This window comes from Sciurus carolinensis, chromosome 17 (genome assembly GCF_902686445.1).
Source record: "Sciurus carolinensis chromosome 17, mSciCar1.2, whole genome shotgun sequence".
Taxonomy (NCBI): Eukaryota; Metazoa; Chordata; class Mammalia; order Rodentia; family Sciuridae; genus Sciurus; species Sciurus carolinensis.
The window spans coordinates 32772965-32793322 of record NC_062229.1 but is presented as its reverse complement, the minus strand read 5'-3'; positions in this window follow the sequence as shown (position 1 = coordinate 32793322).

Below are 20358 nucleotides of genomic sequence, written 5' to 3'. Positions count from 1 at the left end.
CTCCACCTTCAAGGACTCTGCAACCATTGTCCTGGGTGGTAGATTTCAAAAGTTGTTTTAGTAGATTTAAAACATATTACCTGAAAAACTCAACAAACTGGCGTAAAATTATAAAGCAGAACAAAGAATAGTGAATATTATTGAAGAAAAGGATGAAGACCTGAGTCTCTTCAGAGCAAAGTATAGGTTGTGAGTGAAAATAGAGATGTTGCCTGAATTTTGGAACAAAATTTGAAAAGCCTTCAGCCTGGTGGCCCAAATTCTTCAGATGACAAGAAATAATCAAGTTATACTCTGTTGTATCCCCTACAGAGTTCCTTCCAGATATTCTGTATTCCAGAGTATTCCAGATACCCTGTCCAAGTATGGAAAGGAGGCCATGGCACCATATGAAAGTTGTTCATACATTTAGTTTCACTCTGCCTTTCCTTGGGCCCTGACCTATGGAGCTGGTCATCAATAGACTGAGACCTCTGAAACCATGATCCCCACATAAACTTTTCCTCTTCTACATTGTTCTTGTCAGGTCTTTCAGTCACAGTGATGAAAAGCTGACTAAAACAACTTCTGTTCTCCTGCTGATCATTTGAACTGTATCTGCTGTCTTGGAATTTCCTTAGGACATTGATGTGCATGTGTAGTATAATTTCTACTGTGCATTGCAATTCCTGCTTACACACTGCAAGTCTTGAGTGTGCCATTCCTTCTTTTATTTCTTCGTACATGAACTCACAGATGTAGTTCTGAACTCACAGATGCCCTGCCCTGTGGCATCTTCATAGTCAGGATGGCATCCGGTACCTCTTGAACATGCCCCGGGTGCTTCCTTCTTTTGGTGTTGTAACTTTTGCCATACTATGAGTAAGTATTATTTTGTCTTCCTTGGTCTTTCAGTACCAGTGACTTGTTAGCCATTCAAGTATTTTCAGCTCATTACGGACTACCTGACTCAGTAAATAGTTGGTGACACCACAAAATCTGGGAATTCTCTAACCCTCTACACTGGCTTATACTGAGATGCCTATTATCAGACTTCATGATGTCTTCAGATCCAGTTGCTCCTTTATTTCTGGTTTTGCATAGGGTGAGAATTTTTAGCAAGATTAGGAGCATTGAAACCTAGAGTCACCCCTCTCTCCAGGTGAACATCACTGACTTTCCCACTAAAGTTCTTTCCCTCTTTGAGAACACCATCACCTCATCCAGAGTAACCAACTCATGCAAATTTGGCAAAGACTTTCCTGGTGTTAAAATTGTATTCATTACATACTTTAATTTGTATGTCCCTAGTCTACAAATGCACTTTTAATTTGTTTGGGTTTGAGGGAGAATTTGGGGGAAGGGAAGAAAAAGGCTGAGGTTCTAAGATCTGTAGGAAGTTCTAAAATTCAGTTCAGTGAGTCTAAGCATATTTTCCTCAAACAACATAAGATGATTGAAGTAGATTATTATTAGATGAAGAATTCTCCTGACACATTACTCCCTCTCAGGAACCACATTCCAGGAACCCAGATGGCTAACTTATCTTCAATAATTGCATGTTAGGGAGGTGGTCCTTAAATGCCACCCCCCCACACATACCTTTTCTGGCCTCAATTGCTTCACTTGTTTACCTCACAATCCAGGGCACCAGGTACTTGTTCTCCAGTGTAATCATTAAAAGGAGCTAATGGTATCCACAACATCTGTTTCCTGCCCTGCAAACATGCTTGAGGCAGAGAAACACACATTCTGGTTACCCATTGACAACCAAGAAAGGAGAGGAAACTACAGGAAGGAAATAGTTTAAATAATTAAACTACCATAGATGTAGATTGTTTAGTAGAATGCCTGATACACAGTAAATAGTAATAATTATTATTATTCCTCTACAACCAAAACAGATAACACATACTTAAAATAACATAGAAATCTATCCCCAGGTGACCTCACACTCTAGTGAGAAACTCAAGAAAAGAACTGGATATGTATATTATAAGTCAGAGACCTGATCCAAGGTATTAAACTCTTTGGTGTGATGAAGTGGACAAATTTCTTTGGAGTCAGGAAATAATAGAAGAGGTCAAAAGTTCTGCAGGGTGGGAAGGAGACCACTTGCAGCAAACTGTAAAACAAGTCTACTGCATGTTTATATATCTCGGTCTGGATGTGGTTTCTCCTCCAGGATAACTCTTGACTACTTGATTTCTTATGGACTTGTAAATCTTCTTTAGTGGCTAAAATGAAATTCTGCTGCCTGTCTAAAAATGAAACAGGAGGTTATTTCTCTAGATACTCATTTCATGGATCTCAAAATGTGTTTTAGAGTCTTGAGAACTCTCATCATATAGCTAATGGGGACAAAGGTTTTTAAAGTGGTTTGTTCTCTTGCACTTTTTAAATGAGGTCAATAAACAAATATACCAGACAAATGCTATCTTTGAAAGCTTTTGTTGACTATGCATCCAAAGATTGCCCTGGAGACCCTCACTTTAATTAGATTCAGTAGGGGGTCTAGACACTTTGATTGTCTTTAGAATATTTTGGTGGCCCTTCAGACATGAATTTAGAAAACTGTAGCTAACACACGACTCCAAAATAAAGGATATAAAAATGTAGATCTATTTTTCATCATTTAGGCAAATATTTCACTAAAGCTATGCTCAGTACACTATTTTTCAAAACTTTATTTCCCAAATTTAGGGAATTCAGTTCTCTGTCATAACATGGATAAGAGAAAATCAGCAATGGCTCAGATGTGTTATTGCAAATGGAATTTCAATAAATTATGAGCATCAGTAGGACACTATCCAGCACCATTCAAAACACACAAACACACACACACACACATGCACACACATACACACACAGTCATAGAAAGTATCAATTTTTAGGACAACTTGCACATTATAATCCTATTTTTGAATATTTATTATTAGAAATAAGAATGGACTGTTAACACTGTTAATATTATATCTGCATTATTGGAATATAAGTGAATTTTTTTCCCATTTGAACACTCCATGCATTGCATGTGAATTACTGGCATATGAATAACTAGCATCATTAAAGTGAAATAAAATAATGTAAATTGTAGATAAAATTATTTTCTGTTATAGCAAAGAATTGCTACTGCCTCTAGTGTGCAGAAGAACTAGAAAGAGAAGACAGAGCAGGGGTTGCTGGAATCAGAGCACATCAGGTCCAATGGGACCCTCGAGACTCCACTCTATTTTCTCATTTCATGGTGAGGAAGTTGAAGCCACTTTGAACCCAGTGTAGTAACAAGTAGTATCAGTGTAGTAACAAGACTTCTGACTCACCTGCGTTACATTCCTGAATAACTTTGACAAGCCTCATAATCTCAATGAGAACTGCTCATATAAGTCCATCAACTTCACACATTAGCCATTGCCAGACAATTTGAAGAATACAGAATAATTTTTAAATGTGGTCACTACTCACAAATAGAAGGGTGGAAATATTTAGAAACTCCTGTATAGCCAGGTCTGACTTGGTTGACACACAAGTCTGGGTTTGGCTAGGATGGAGGGAATGACTTGATTATCTCTCCAACCTCATCTTCTAGCAGGATAATAGGACTTTGTTCACTTGGCTCTAAGAACAAACAGCAAGTGACAGCTTCAGGACTCTCGAGATGAAGCATGGAACTGGCACCCTGCCATTTTCACCACATTCTGGCAGGCAAAAAAAATAATCACACAACTAGCCCTGCTTCAAGGAATGAAGAAATAGACCCTGCCTCATGAAGGGAGGAACTACAAAGAATTGTGACCCTGTTTGTAATCTATTACATTTTTACAAGAAGAGCAATCAGATTCTACAGGAATAATCTAATGTGATCCTGTGTTCTTCAAGGCACTTGGACTAAAAATGAGCCTGAATATAAGGATGGGCAAGTAAGCAGCTTACAATAATTGAGTCTCAGAATTGGGCTTTAGACAAGAGTACAGCAAGGCCAGAACTGGGGTTCTTAGCTATGATTCTTCATTACCCAAGACAAAAGTTAGCTAATCCAATTTATTACTGGTACACACAAACCAAATATATTGAAGTGCTTTCCTTTGAGTCTCCATAGAAAGAAACAGGTTATCTACAATGGGCCTTACCTTCCTACATAGTGAATTCATTTTTCTACCCTTATCTCCTATATTAAATGTAGGTACCGCAACATGCCAATCACCACATCTGAAGCATTGAGCAAAGCAAGCATAGCGTAGAATATACTTGCTCACTTTAAGACATGTGCACTAATATTTATAACTAAGTTTGGTCCTGGTTTTTCTTCTACTGGGTCATATTTGGCAGACATTTTAAACAATGCATATCTGCATTAAAATAATTTGCATATAAAAATAATTTGGAAACTTTTTTCATTTTTGTACCATGATATTTAAGCAATTTAAATATCATTGTAATTATTTTTTCCTTAAGTGTAAAGAAAAATTCTCCTCTGAAACTATCCCTTTAAAGGGAGGTAATCTCTCATACTTTTCTCTATTTTTCTATTATAATGAACTTGGTCAAAATTTCTCTCTAGACTTAATTTCAGGAATTTATATTTTCCTAAAGAATCATCTCTTTCTTTCAGGGTCTCAAATGTATCATAAATATGAGTGAAGTAATCTCTAATGATTCTTTTCATTTATGTCTCCTAGATTTATGTTTATTTCCCTGTCATTATACCTAATTTAGGATATGTGTTCATTTATTTTAAAGTAAATTAACTAATTCTTTTTTTTAATATTTCCCAAAAGAATCAAATCTTACCTTAACATATGGGCTTTGCCATGTTTCTATTTTCTAATGTAATTTTTCTACTAAAAATATTTAATTATAACATATAACATCCATACAAAAAGGTAAAAGAGGCTTGAAATGCCAATCTACAACTTTTTGAATTATTAAATAATTACTTATGCCACTGTCTCTCAAGTCAAGAAATTGAATATTTTCAGTAACCCAGAGTCCCCCCCATACATGATCCTTTCCAATTTTAACCTTTTCCCTCTCCTTCAGAGCTAAACATGATGACTTCTGTGGTAAACTCCCTTTGCTTTTCTTTATAATATTAGCACCCATGCAGGCAGCCTAAGCACTATAATTTAGCTTTGTCTATTTTTGGAATTTTATATAGATGGACTCACATAGTGTATATGTATAGATAATTTCATGTAACCATTACAACTGAAGACTTTAATTTAGTTGCTAAATAATATTTAATTGTATGCATGCACTTTGCTTATTTTTTATGTTTTAAAGAGATTGATAATATTCCAATTTTTGATTATTACAATTTTGTGATGTGTACACTGATGCACACCTGTATCACCACATCTTTTTCTAAACAGAAGTCCTTAACCCTGAAGGCATAGATAAGATTCACAGAGTCCATGAATTCAAATGAGAAAAAAAATCACGTCTTCATTTTCCAACTGCAATGTGCCATTTTGTTCCATTACAAATTTAGAGAAAGAGAAGCACAATATTTGTACCCATAAATTTGTCAAAGGTGACTTTTTTTCAGTGACAAAACTAATGAATACTTTATATCACATTATAGCCGTCAGTACCGAGAAATATCATTTGTGATCATCACTATTTTGAAATCAAGGTAGTTATTAGACCCACCATTAGCTGTTGTCCTTTAACATGTTAATAAATGGACAATTTTTACTAGTAAAACAATTTTAAAATCTGACAATTGCATTGGAATACAATTGTTTCCCTTTCTAAATATAATGCACTTTATTTTATGCGCTTAAAGGTATTTTTAAGTTCTTGTGAGAAATGTTCTTTAGGCTTTGCCAGACTTCCAGGGTATATATGGCACAAAAATGGTTTGGTATTCTAGGGCATATAATCAGGAGGTGAATAAGGTCTGTGGGTCAGTCAGAGAGAAATAAAGTGTTTCAGTTCACTCTCCATGGTTATAACAAAATATCTGAGGCTAGGAAATACATAAAGAAAAAAGTTTATATAACTCAAATCTTATATATAAATCTTTATATAAATCAAATCTTACCTTAACGTATTGGTTTTGCCATGTTTCTATTTTCTAATGTAATTTTTCTACTAAAAATATTTAATTATAACATATAACATCCATACAAAAAGGTAAAAGAGGCTTGAAATGCCAATCTACAACTTTTTGAATTATTAAATAATTACTTATGCTTATGGAGACCGAGACTGAATCATCCCATTCAATGGGATTCTGGTGAAAACCTCATGGCAGATGGTTTCATGGTGGGTGCACACACAAGAGGGATCATACAAAGTGTCAGAAAGCCAGAGAGTCGGGAGACTAGTCTTGTTCTTTTAGAGCAACCCATTTTCGTGGGAACTAGCTGAGGTCATATGAGAAGTTTATTAACTCTTTCTAAGAGCAGTTCCCCCAACAACCTAACCACCTCCTACCAGATTTCACCTCTTAAATGTCCCACCACCTCCCAACATGGTTACACTGAGATCCATGTTCCCAACATGTGGACCCTTGGGGACACTCTTAAACAATATCCAAACCATATCCAAACCATAGCACTAGGCTAAGCTTTGATAACAATTCCCAAATCTCAATGATTTTAAATAGTATGGATTTATATCCCTTCCATTCCACATCTCCCTGTGTCTACTTTGGAATAGTTAGAAAGCTCACTTAGTGATCTAAGATGGTAGAGTTTCCATTATCTTCAAATGACTGACAGCTTAGTAGGGTAAATAGAATGACAAATTATGCATTGGACCTTAAATGCATCAGTCCAGAAAGGAATAATATATTTTCCTTTGCTCACATTTCATTGGCCAAAGCAAATTATGTTGTCATGTCTAGCTTAAAGTGGGTAGAAATGAGAATTCTATCAAATGCTCAAAAGGAGAAAAAGTTAAGATATTGGTAAACAGCACTGCTGACTATGAACACATTCACGTTTATTATATATTGTGTCCCACTTGTTTCCAAAGAAGTCTGCTGATTGCATTCATAAGGGCACCATATGATAATCCATCTTGCTCTATATATTCTTGACAAAACTTGATATGGTGAAGTTTTCTTTTTTTCATTTCAGTCATTCAAGTTATTCTAAGGGCATTTTTTCCCTGGATTACTCCCAAAATAGACTTTCAAAAAAATTGCAAGTATTAGACATTGGATTGGTCCGGTTTTTGAAGGATCACTTGCCCATTTTTTAAATTAGATTCTCAGTCTGACTCTCTTTTTTTTTCACATTTATTTAACATATTCTACTTTATTCCATTGTCTTGCCCCCGGTGCCTCATATCTCTTGTTCTCTGCCCTTATTTTATCTTTAAAAATTTAAATTCAAATGATTTCTAAACTATTACATAAACACATAAAAACTGTACGTACACATGGGGTAAGGTGAGGTTTTGATACATGCATACATTTTGTAATGTTTAAATCAGGTTAAACATATCTATCTCTTCAAACATTTATCATTTCTATATGGTGAAAACTTTTAATATACTTTCTTCTAGCTTTTTGCATTTTAGCATTTTTTGGAAATGTACAGGCCATTGTTGTTCCCTGTATCACCCTACTGTGCCATACTACACGATAATCTCCTTCCTCTTGAACTGCAGCTTAGCACTCACTGATCAACCTTTCCCCAGCAATCCCACCCACTGCTCATCCCAGCCTCTGGTACCACTATCCTGCTTTCCACTTCTTTCCACTTGTCTTAGATTCCACACATAGAGTGAAATCACAAGGCACTTGCCCTTCTGTGCAGTTAGCTTCTTTCACTTAACTTAATGATCTCCAGTTCCATCCATGTTATTGCAAAAGAGAGGATTTCTTTCTTTGCATGGATGAGGAGTAGTCTGTGCTGTATATGTAACACGTTTGTATCCATCCATTGGCTGATAGACACTTCACTTGATTTCATTTCTCAGTATTGTGAATAGTTCTGCAGTGAACATGGGAATGCAGATGTCTTCAATCCTCTACTGTTGTTTTAGAGAGACAATTGCTTCATTAATGTTTCTTACTTCATGGAGATAAGTTTAGTGACAATTTTCATCTCCATGGCAATGTAAATCTGTTTTATCTGCAGTTTGTTCCATTCTTTCAATCATCTGTTGCTTTTGTTGTTATTGTTCTTTTATTTCTGTGGTAGATTTTTGTGAACCACTCTTGGTTTTGATCTTTTTCTTTATTACTCTCATTTGAATGAATTAAATTCTTCCTGGAATAGCTAAAAGCAGGCAGTTCATTGAAAAGGTCATACAACTGGCTTTCAGGAATTCTTGTGAATCAGGGTTTCATGTGGTGATTGCAAATTTTTAACTTTAATTTCTTGCCAGGCACCTGTGACCTGCTCACATCGTGAGTTTTTCTTTTTAAAATTGCTTCATAACTATTTCCTGCCTAAACGCTCAATTGTTTCAGCCTCTGTGCCACTGGAGAGCGAGGGAAGCTCCTGCTGCTGGGTCATGCACCCCATGAATGCTGCTGCAGAGGAGGAATTGTTAGTTTTGTACCAGAGTCGTGACACATACCTAAGGAGTGCTCTCGTTTGGCTTGTTCTGAGTGCTGTCTTTTGGTCTTCCCACTCCACTGCTGTATTGTAATTACTTTGCCTACTTGTAAGTTTTCAAATGTATCTAAGTTTCACTGCAGAGTGGAATTGTCTTTGCATTTATTGTTGTCCTAGTTTTTAAGACTTGAAAGTGGAAACTCAAAGTACTAACTTCACACAACTGTTTTCCAAGCAGAATTCTGTCAAAGGTTAAAAATCAAGTGACATTCTCAAGTCTGCATTTTAGTAGCGTCCAGGAAGAGGCACATTAAGAATAAGGACAAAATAATGATCAGTGAAGAGTCTGTCAATGGATAAAACAATTTTTAAAGCAGGATAGCGACATGGAGCAGTATTTGGACTGACGGAGAGTTTAATGTGGGAACCAAGGAATGAAAAAGAAAAAAATATTCTCATGTTTCTAGAACAGTAGAGAATTTTTGGAGGTATGGTATTTAGATCAGCATGAAGTTCATAATTTATGTATAATGCCATCTAAACATGTATGTTTAGAAGATGTCAATGCTAGATAGGACCTGAAATAGTTCAATAAATATAATATTGTGCTTTACAACCATGATCTGATTACTTCTTCAAAGAAGAATGCCTTTGTGAGCTTTCATCATTAAAATTCCTGAAAGTTTGAGAACTTCACCTCCATCTTTGAATTATTAACCTCTGACAGTTTCAGTACTCTGTGACAGGCAAGTCAGTCTCATCACCTTATTGCACTTATATTACATCTAAAACATAAAGCTTTATTCCATTTCATATAGACAGATTGATGACTGCCTAGATATACCAATGGGATTGGGTCAAAGAACTCAATAAATAAAAAATGATGATAATAATTTTGAAAATTGGTAGAATTAATTCCAATTCTGACAAAGATGGAACAATAAAAACCAGACACACATTCCTACTTGAAACAGCTAAAATTTAAACATGAGAAAAAAATAAATTTAACCACAGTTTTCAAGACCCTTTTCAGGCAGCATGAAATAGTTATCCTTGAAATATAGGAAACAGCCTAGCTGAGCCCAACAATTGCCCCAGTTTACTACCTTGAAATACTTTCCAGTTTATAGTGTAGGGGAATCCAAGTGACCCAGAAGACTGCCTGAGCTGACGAGATGGACCTGATACACTGGGGACACCAAGGCTACCACAGTTTTCAGTACAGGGTCACAGAAAGAGAGCTGCCCAGAGAGAAGTTGGAGACCTTCAGGGAATCCCTGCAACTCATGCAGCAGAGATCATACATGTGTTTGAGGAAACTACCAGAGGTTTGGGAAGAACATCAGAGAGCACTGGAGAAAGAGATCCAAGCTCCACCCCAGGACTGAGAATGGTCTGCCACCACCTAGACAGGAAAAGCTTATAATTGACATAGAACCAGGTAGAGTACTCAGAAGGGACTGAGTGGTGGGAAATTTGACTCAGAATAAATGCTGCTCTGGTTCCACCTAACAAATCATAAAAATGCTACATGAAAACCTCAAACTGTTTTAAAGATAACTGTGTCCAGTACAAAGCTTATAGAGATGCAAAATTTATAGAAATTTTACAGAAAAACAAACTTTTCATCACCCAACAAGTTAAATCTGTTCCAAGATTCTAGGAATACCAAACATGCAAAAGAACAAGAAAATATGATTCATAATGAGAAAATAATCAAACAATCACAATGAACAAAAACTGAAAAAGATATTAGAGCAGAGAGGGGCATTCAGTCATTGTGACTGATGCTAGATGTTCAAAACAGTACAAAGATACTAGGAAAATATAAAAAGATCTCATTCTAACTTCTAGACATGAAAGTAGAACATGTGAGATGAAAAATACACTAGATAGGTTGAATGACAGATTAAACATTGTAGGAAAAAACTGATTATTGATTCAAGAATTGGCCATAGAAACTATCCAACAGGGAACACAGAGATAAAAATATTCAAAACACTAAAAATGACCTCAGCGTGTTCTTCACTCTAAGAATTATCCTGTATAGAGAAGGAAAGAAGGAAGAAAATTTTAGAAGTATATATATATATATATATATATATATATATATATATATATATAGAGAGAGAGAGAGAGAGAGAGAGAGAGGAAGAGAGAAGGAAAGAAGAAAATTTAAAAAGTATATATATATATAAATACACATATATACTTTTTTAAAGTGTACATATATATATACTTTTTAATTTTTCTTACTTCTTTCCTTCTCTATGTGTGTGTGTGTGTGTATATATATATGTGTGTATATATATATATATATATGAAAGAAATAATAATTGATTTTTCCAAAGTTGATGAAAACTGTAAAATTACAGATCCAAGAAACTCAATAAACTTTAAGCAGAAGAAACATGAGCATATCAGTACATCAAAGCATATCAGAATCAAATTAGGCACATCATACAAAGCAGAACAAAGACAAGAATTACATTGTATTTCTGGGGAACTAGTAGAAATAATGATTGTTCTCCAGAGATTTCCATGCCTGAATCTCCTGTACTTGTAAATATATTCCTTTAAACTGACAAAAGGAGTCTTATAGATGTGACTGAGGTTAAGACCCTGAAATGAGGAGAGCACCCTGGTTTATCAGGGAAGCCTGATAAAATCACAGAAGTTGTTTAAAGAGGGCGCCTTTCCTGACTAAATCAGCAATGTGATACAGGAAGTTTTCTTAGAATCGCTGGATTTGAGGGTGGAGGAAGGAAGACACAAATAAGGAAAGTGGTTGTTTCAAGAAGCTGAGAAAACAACCTTCAGTTTACAATCAAGAAAACAGCAAAATTGATCCTACCACCACAAGGAATGGATTCTAAGAAAAACCCAGTTTGGCAGGAAACTCTAGGAAAGTCTCCAGAATGTAAAGGAATCTACTGATTTTAACCTGTGAAACCCATACCAGGTTTATGACTGACAGAACCGTAAAATAATAATCAGTGCTACTTAAGCACTGAGTTTGCGGTAAGATTTATTTTCATTTCTATCTTTAAAGTAATAAGTGGGGTGGAAAAAAAAAACTGCCAATGCAGAATTCCATATCAATCAAAATATCAGTGTGCATTTTTATTTAAGAAACTGACAAACTGACTCTACAATTTATAGAGAAATGTAAATGGAAGAGACGAACAAAGGTGAACAAACTACTTGATTTAAAAAATAGTACAAAGTTACAAATGTCAAAATAATTGGCATAGGCACAAAGGTAGACAAATTGACCAGAGACTTAAAAAAGTCCAGAAATAGATTCACCCATACACAGAGCACTGATTTTGACAAAGCTATAAGGCAGTATGAAGAAATGTCAATAAATGGTGCTGAAACAATTGCATACCCACAGGCTGAAAAAGTATAACTCGACACAAACTTCATACCATATACCAAAAGTATAAAAGTTGTGGCTTGGTGGTAGAGCTCTTGCCTAGCATGTGTGAAGCACTGGCTATAAATATAATAAATAAATAAATTAAATAAATAAATAAAAATAAAGGTCTATGGACAACAAAAAAAATATTTTAAAAAAGGTAAAATAGATGATAGACCTAGATCTAGAGGGAAGTACTCGACAAAAGCTTTGTGATCTTCAGTGAGGCAAAGACACCAAAGATCTGACACCAAATCACAATTCATAAAAGAAAAAAATAATCAGCTGAATTGCACTTCAGCCAAACTGAAAACTTTTGCTGTTTTACATTTACTCTTAAAGGAACAGAAAGATAACATAAAGATTCAAAGAAAATGTTTTCAAAACATATATGGAATAAAAACTTGTATCCAGAATATATGAAGTGCTATGTGAATTCAATAATGAGAAAACAAACAATCCATGAAATAGTGGAGAAAACATTATCAGACACCTCACTAAAGATGACTAGCAAATGATCAAAAGGCATATGAATGATATACAATATCATAATGTATCATTAGGGGAATGAAAACTAAAGCTACAATAATGATGCAGTGTATTGACTTAGGACAATTAAAATTGCAAAAATACAACAAAAAAAATCTTGATAATTCCAACTGCTGGTGAAAATGTGGGGCAACATATTTCTAATTGGGATTAAGGACAAAGCAAGCATATGTCCATCACAACCTTTATTCAGAATGCCAGTATTGTTATAAGGCAAGAGAAAAGCATAATGATTACAAAATAAGACATAAATTATCAATATTCACAGTTGACATAATAATCTACCTAAAACACCTAAGAGAACGTACAAGTCAACTCTTATGATTTCTGGATACAAATCACTGTTTTAAATGATTTCATTATTGCATAACAATAGCAAATTTTAAATTTTTTAAATTGGTACTACTTTAAATAGCCCCAATACTATTTCACCTTTAAAAAAATAGGAAGTTTGTTATTTTCAACATGTACGATATTGGAAAACATGTTAAGTGAAACAAGCTAGACAAGGAAAGATGTATACTACTTATACACAGAATCTAAACCTTTCCAACTACAGCAGAGAGAAGAGAGTATCACAGGCCAAGAAGCCAGGGAGAATAGGAGATGGTAGTCAGAGGGTACAAAGCTTCAATTAGACCAAAGGAATGAAGTTTTTGTTTTGTTTTGCTTTTATGTTGAAATTTATTATACAGCACATTGAATATAGCAAATAATGTGTATTCCAGATTACTGCTAGTAATTTTCAAATGTTCTCATCACAAAAAGTAAGTATTTGAGGAAATGGATTTGCTAACTAATTTGATTTAATTATTTCACAACATACTCATAAACCATAACATCACTTCATGTCCTGTAAACAGACACAACTATAATTCGTCAGTTTATAATTTAAAATAAATATTTTAGCAACAGTCCCAAACTATCACATATAAATTAATGCAAGATTTGGAAGATCTCTACCTTAAAACTACAAAACATTATTGAGATAACTTAAAGGTCAACATAAACAAAGTGAAAGTGAAATACTATGTTTATAGATTGAAAGTTTCAATATCACAAAGATTTTAAACGTTCCCTAAACTCATTTAAAATCTCAATGCAATACCAAAAAGAAGCATGGGTTTTTGCACAAATTGACACTGTTAATAAAATTTCAGTGAAAATGCAAAGATTTGAGTCTATCTAGGAATATCTAGGATTTCAAGATAGGAAGCTCTAGTAATTAGGTCAGAATGGTAATAACACAAGGATAGGAAATGTGACAAACAGAACTAAATTGGAATATATAAACAGGTTCAAATATATATAGTCACCCAATGTACCTTAGAGGTGACATGCCAATGCAGTAGGGAGCATGGGCTTTCCTTAAATGGCACTGGGTCACTTGAATGTCCACATGAAACAGAATGTGATACTTGGCTGTCTTCTTCCATCAAACCTACATTCATAAAATTTAAACCAAATGGTAGACCTGACTGAAATCATATAAAAAAGCTTAAAACAAAAGCACAGAATATCTTCCTGGACTTTGAGGATAGATTTTTTTTTTTAAACAAGACACCAAAAACACTAACCATAAAAGAAAAATCACAAATTGTATTTATTGAAAGCATAAACTTCTGTTTCCCAAAATACCCCAATGAAAAAACTAAAAGGAGCCAGGCACGGTGGCACATGCCTGTAATCCCAGAGGCTCCAGAAGAGGCTGAGGCCGGAGGATCAAGAGTTCAAAGCCAGTCTCAGCATAAGCAAGGCACTAAGAAACTCGGTGAGACCCTGTCTCTAAATAAAATACAAAATAGGACTGGGGATGTGACTCAGTGATTAAGTGCCCCTGAGTTCAATCCCTGGTACCCGCCCCCCGAAAAAAAAAACAAAGAAAAAACTAAGTTTACCCATACTGGAAGGTTAGGAAAGAGAGAGAGAGAAGACCTTGCAATGCATATATACAGTAAATAACTGGTATCCAGAATAAAGAACTCAGTAAGAAAAAGTCAGACAACTTAATGCAAAATAGGCAAAGATAGACATTTCTCAAAATAAAATATGCAAATGACCAAGAATCATGTAAAAAGCTACTGAATTTCATTAGTCATAAAGGAAGTATAAATCAGAATCACAAAGAGATGTAGCAAAACATACACATGCCCTAGCATAGCTAAAATGAGAAGATTGGGAATACCAAAAATTCGTAATGATATAAAGCAACTAGACTTCTCAGACAACAGTATTAACTGATAAAACCATTTTTAAAAACTCTTTGTCATTCATTTATCCTTTGTAAATCAGGGGAGTGATTACTCTTAGGGCTTATGGGGTATTGTCTGAAAGAGCACAACAGGGGTTCTGAATGCTGGAAAATGCTGTATTTCTTCATCCGGGTGCTGGCTGCTTGAGCACGCTCATTCTGTGAAAATTTGACAAGCTGTGCATTTACAATAGCATACGTACATTTTCCCAAACATATGTATGTATTCAACTAAAATTTTTTTAAATAGCAAATTGCAAGTCCTTTTCAACTTTCAGATTGACCTGATTCGATTGTGACTGTGTTAATTTTCCAAGTACTATAAGGCAACAGATTTAGTCTTTCATGCTCTATGGATAAATGGATCCTTCCTGCAAAAGGCAACAATTTTCTCATAATCTCTGTAACTAGATGATCTCTCGCTGGGCAAACCACACAGAAACTTCTGTAACTTTCATTCCAAATTTTTAAAAAGACTTTTGAGTAGTTTATTTTCTTGATTTGACTATGCAAGCTCATGCTGCCACATAGCTGTGTTAAATCTAAGAAAACACACCTTATCTGCTCAGACAAAGACAATGCAACTGACTTCCAAGTGTCACAGAGGGTGTGACAGAGCAAGAAATTTGAATCTAAAAATATAAAATGTTAAAATGGTACTGTACAGGAAATTCTTTCGATAAGTAATTGAGAACAAAAAAGAAATGGTTTTGTTTTGGAACGAACTCTTAACTGAGGCCATGCATATTTTGCCTAACATAGTTTGGGTTCAGGCTATGGTAGTGAAAAGGATAATGGGGTTTTGTGAGGAGGCATTCTGGTCTTTGGCTTATCCTCAAATGCCCTCAGTGCTTTTCCTTGGTTGACCCCCCATGACCTCCTAGGAGAAGTACCATGGTCACATCCTTCTCGCTGTCTCCAGGGTCAAGTCACATTTACCTTCTATTCAGCACAGAGAACACAGGCAAGACACAGAGGATAAAGAAAAAACAAAGTTGATGACATGGGTACTGCTGTTTGTGTGTGGAGGTTAAGGGCTGTCAGGAGACACACAGATTTAGGGAATTCTGACTTCAACTTCATTCTAAAAGTTTTGCTACTTCATTTTGAAGCGGCTAGTATTTTATTAGTCTTATGTAAGTGAAATTTTAATTACATGTTGGACAAAATATTATTTATGGGTGGGGCTTTTCAACATCTCATTGATTAGCCCCTTTATACCAATTTATAGAAAATAATTGTTTCATGTTCTTTAGCTCATTATCTCTTTTTATGAACGTTGTAGGAACGCTTGGAAAAATGGTTTGCTTCCATGGGCCGCACAATTTTGTGTTTATATTATGTATGTGCAGTCACCTCTTTTAAAAAGCCACATAAACTTTATTGCCTGTTTTGTCTTCATCATAGACATTTGTGCTAATGTCCATTATTATAAGTTGTTTTAATTAATCATTTTAATATAATGACTTTCATTTTATAAGTTGATACATTATAATTTTACATAGAAGCCTTTGCTATTATAACAGATTTAAATATTTGAACTATATATATGATGTTACAGTTTTAAAATTTTTAATTTTAATAGATTAAAAAGGTGCAACCTAATTTATAAAATATACACATGAAAAAACAGGTCCTGCTGTGACCAAAACACTCAACAGGAACAACTTAAAGAAGGAAAAGTTTATTTTGGCTCATAGTTTCAGAGGTTCAGTTGGACTCCATTGCTCTGGGCCCAAGAGAGGCAGAACATCATGGTGGAAGAGCTTGGCAGAGGAAAACTGCTTAGGTCATGGCAGCCAAAGAGCAAAGAGAGTGAGAGGTTCCAGGGACAAAATATAAACCCCAAAGGCATGTCCAGAGTATACTACTTCCTCCAGACACACCCTACCTGCCTAAAACTACCACCCAGTACCATAGTCCTTTTAAATTTATAATCCATCAAGTGGATTAACCACTGATTCGGTTACAACTCTCATAATTGAATCATGAGCTTTCAGGGGACACTTCATATGCAAACCGCAAGATAATGATAATTTTCCTTAATTCTGTTCCTCTAAACTTCTATAGATATAAATATTATAGATATTTCTTTGCTTAGCAAGTCAAAAGGAAATTAAATGTAGTCTCTAAAATAGTCTCAAAGTATACAAAGTAGAAATTAATAACTTCATCAGAACAGACTATCAAATTCATCATCATAAAAGGAGGTTTTAACATAAGTTTCTTGATAAGTAACAGATTGAGGAAATCAAATTTATAAACTAAGTAGACACTTTGAGCACTAATGTTAATGAGATTGATCAAGTAGACATATGTATATAAAACTGGATATTATACATTGTTTTCACACACACAGGAATCTTTTTCAATAATTGACTATGTTTTATCACACAGACAAATCTCAACAAAAGGCCAGCCTTAGGAACAATGCTCTGTGATCATCAAATGATTAAATTAAGAACAAAGACTTTTTCAAGGCAATGAAAAAAAATTAAAGATTTCTAAGGGAATATTATGAAAGGGGATCCTGGAGGAGAGATGGAGAGGAGGGGTCAGTGAGGGTAGAATGGAGGGCAAACATGATCAAAGCACAATACATGCACATATGGAAATGTCATGGTGAAACCTGTTAAGCTGCATAAGTAATATGCATTAATAATTATAAATTTTAAAGAAATATGTCTAAATAAACAATGGCTTACATAAATCAATATATAAAATAACAAAATTTATAGATGTGAAATATAAATTCAGATACTACAGACCAAAACATATTGGATGCACATCAGCTTACATGAGAAATGAAGAAAGCATGAAAATCTGAAGTTGATTGGTATAACTCATAACATATCAATGAAAAAAGGATACACAGACCATTTCAGTAGATGCAGGAAAAAGCATCTCTGAAATTGAACATACAAACATGATTTTTAAAAAAATTTAAGAAAAACTATATGTTATAAGCTAAATTGTATCCTCCCAAAATTTCTGCTGAAACTCTAACCCCCAATATTTCAGAAAATGACTGATTTTGAAATGAGGCCTTTAAAGAGGTGATTAAACTAAAATGAAGTCCTTTATTTGGGCCTTAACTTAAAAGAAGAGGAAATAGGGACATAAAATGAGACACCCAGGACATATGCACACAAAGAAAGACCACGTGAGAATTGAGAAGGCAGAGACCATGTAAAGACACAGCAAGGTGACCACATGCAGACCAAGGAGAGAGTCCTCTGCAGAAACCAGGCCTGCTGATACCCTAATCTTGGGCTTCCAGTCTTCATAACCATGAGAAAATGAATTTCTGTGGTTTAAACCAGTTAGTCTGTATTTTCTTAAGGTAACCCTATCAAACTAGAACATGTTTAAAAAATAGAAATAGCCTGTTTTATATTGAAATATTGGAAAGCAATTCCTCCAGGTTTAGGGACAAGGCTAAGATAGCTGTTGGAGTCTCTTATTCCTATTTACCCAAGTACTAGTCAATGCCATAAAGAATGAGAACAAACAACATGGTTATTGAACTCAAAACAAGACACAATGCTCACACACCATTGCAATGATATACCTTGTATGTAGGAAAAATTCAAAATCAGGCAGGTTGCTAGAACAAGAGATTTTACCAAGATTGTCACCTAAGAAATCACAATGCAAAAGTTTGTTGCATTTTATAAGCCGCTCACTGTTAAAAGTATAATTTTAGAATGATTAAAAATACATCAAAAATGTAAATGTATTTAGGGAAAGTGATTGGAATAGCTTCTTTTGAAAGTCACTGATAAAGACCTAAATAAACTGAATTGTATCTTGCTTCTGGATAAGAAAAGTCAAATTCATAAAGACATCAGTTCTCTAAACTGACCACTGGAGTTGACTCAAGTCTGATCAAAGTCCCCAAAGGTCCCCTCCTGTGGGGTGCTCAATAGGGCATCAGAAAATTTATAAGCAAGAACAAAGAGTGAGGAGAGCAAAATCATTCTGCAGAAGAAGGTGGAGGACTCGTCCTGTCCAACGTCAAGGCAGACTTCAAAGCTATGGTAATTATAACAGTGCCAAGAAGCAAAAGACAGAAAAATAAAACCGAATGGCAGATAAATGAGAGAAGTGAAGGGCCAGACACAGACTCAGATGTGTGGTAGCCTCACTTGTTACACTGTGAGCATTTCTGATCAGATGGACTTCTTTGAGATGGTCCTGGAATAATTAGACATCTACATAAAACTTGGGAAATGAATCCTAATTACATAACTTACTAAGAAAAAACAGATCTAAGTAGGTTCAATATATAAATATGAAAGGAAAATATATGAAACCTATATACATCTCTAGGTAGTGAAGGAATTTAAGATATCAAAAGGTCAAAAGGAGCAAGCCGCAGAGGAAAGATACACTCAACTACTTTAAAAAATGAGAATTTCTATGTATTAAAAATAATATATTTGAAAAACTAAAAACTGAAAACGGAATAGTATTATAATTAGAAAAAATATAATAAAAATTAAAAATGCCCTGGGAAAATGTGCAGAAAACTATGAACAGTTAACTGCATATGCAAGGATATCCAGGTAGCCAATGAACATGGTAAAAAGAGGTTCAACTTCATTAGTTTTCAGAGAACTGTAAGTTCAAACCAGAATGAGTTATATTCTTACTGTCTTTCATTCTTAAAAAATTAAGTATCATGGTAACAAATGTTGGTGAGTTTATAAAGCAAAGGTAATTTCATATATTGCTGAAAACATGTAAATTATGCAACCACTTCCCCAAAAGTACTGACATTTCCCTTTGGACACTCACTCACTAAATATATCCTACAACCCAATTGTACTACTAGCTAATATACTATTAAAACTCTTGAAAACATGCATTTTGAGACATCTATAGGAATGTTCAAAGCAGTTAAAAAATAAAAATCACCAAAATATCCCATGAGAACAAAATGGATTAGCAAATCATGGTATATATGAAAAATTAATGAACTATGGCTGCACACATCAACACACATGAAACTGATTAATAATTATAGTAAGCAAATTCAGATAATACAAGATATATCCAATGTCATTCAATGTATGTACAGTACAAAACAAAACAAACAGGCAGAAGCTGACCAAAATTTAGCATAAGGTTACAAATATATGTGCTAAAATCATAAAGAAAACAAAAAGTAATTAACATGAAATTTAACAGATTGATAATTTGAGAGGGAGGGAGTAGAATAACTCTAAGGAGGGACATGCATGAAGATTCTAAAATCCAGTACTGTTCTTTTTCTTTATTTGAGTGGTAAACATAGATATTATTATTTAGAATTTTGATATTATTATCTAGAAAATTTACCAAGACAAAAATGGTGAAAAAAATTCAAAACCACCAACACAGCCAGGTTCAGATAATTTAGAAATGTAAATACATTCAATCCTTAAAGTGAAAGATAATGCAAGCAATTAAAAATTTTCCTGAAGAAGGAATATTTTCAGAACATTTTGTAAAGACCAGCTTAACCTAGATAATGAACTAAAAAAAAAGACAGTATAAACTGTAATAATGTAGAAACCCAACCAAACGTGAATATTGGTGCAGAAATATTTACCAAAACATTAGCAAACAAAAATCTAATAGCACTACCTCCTTAT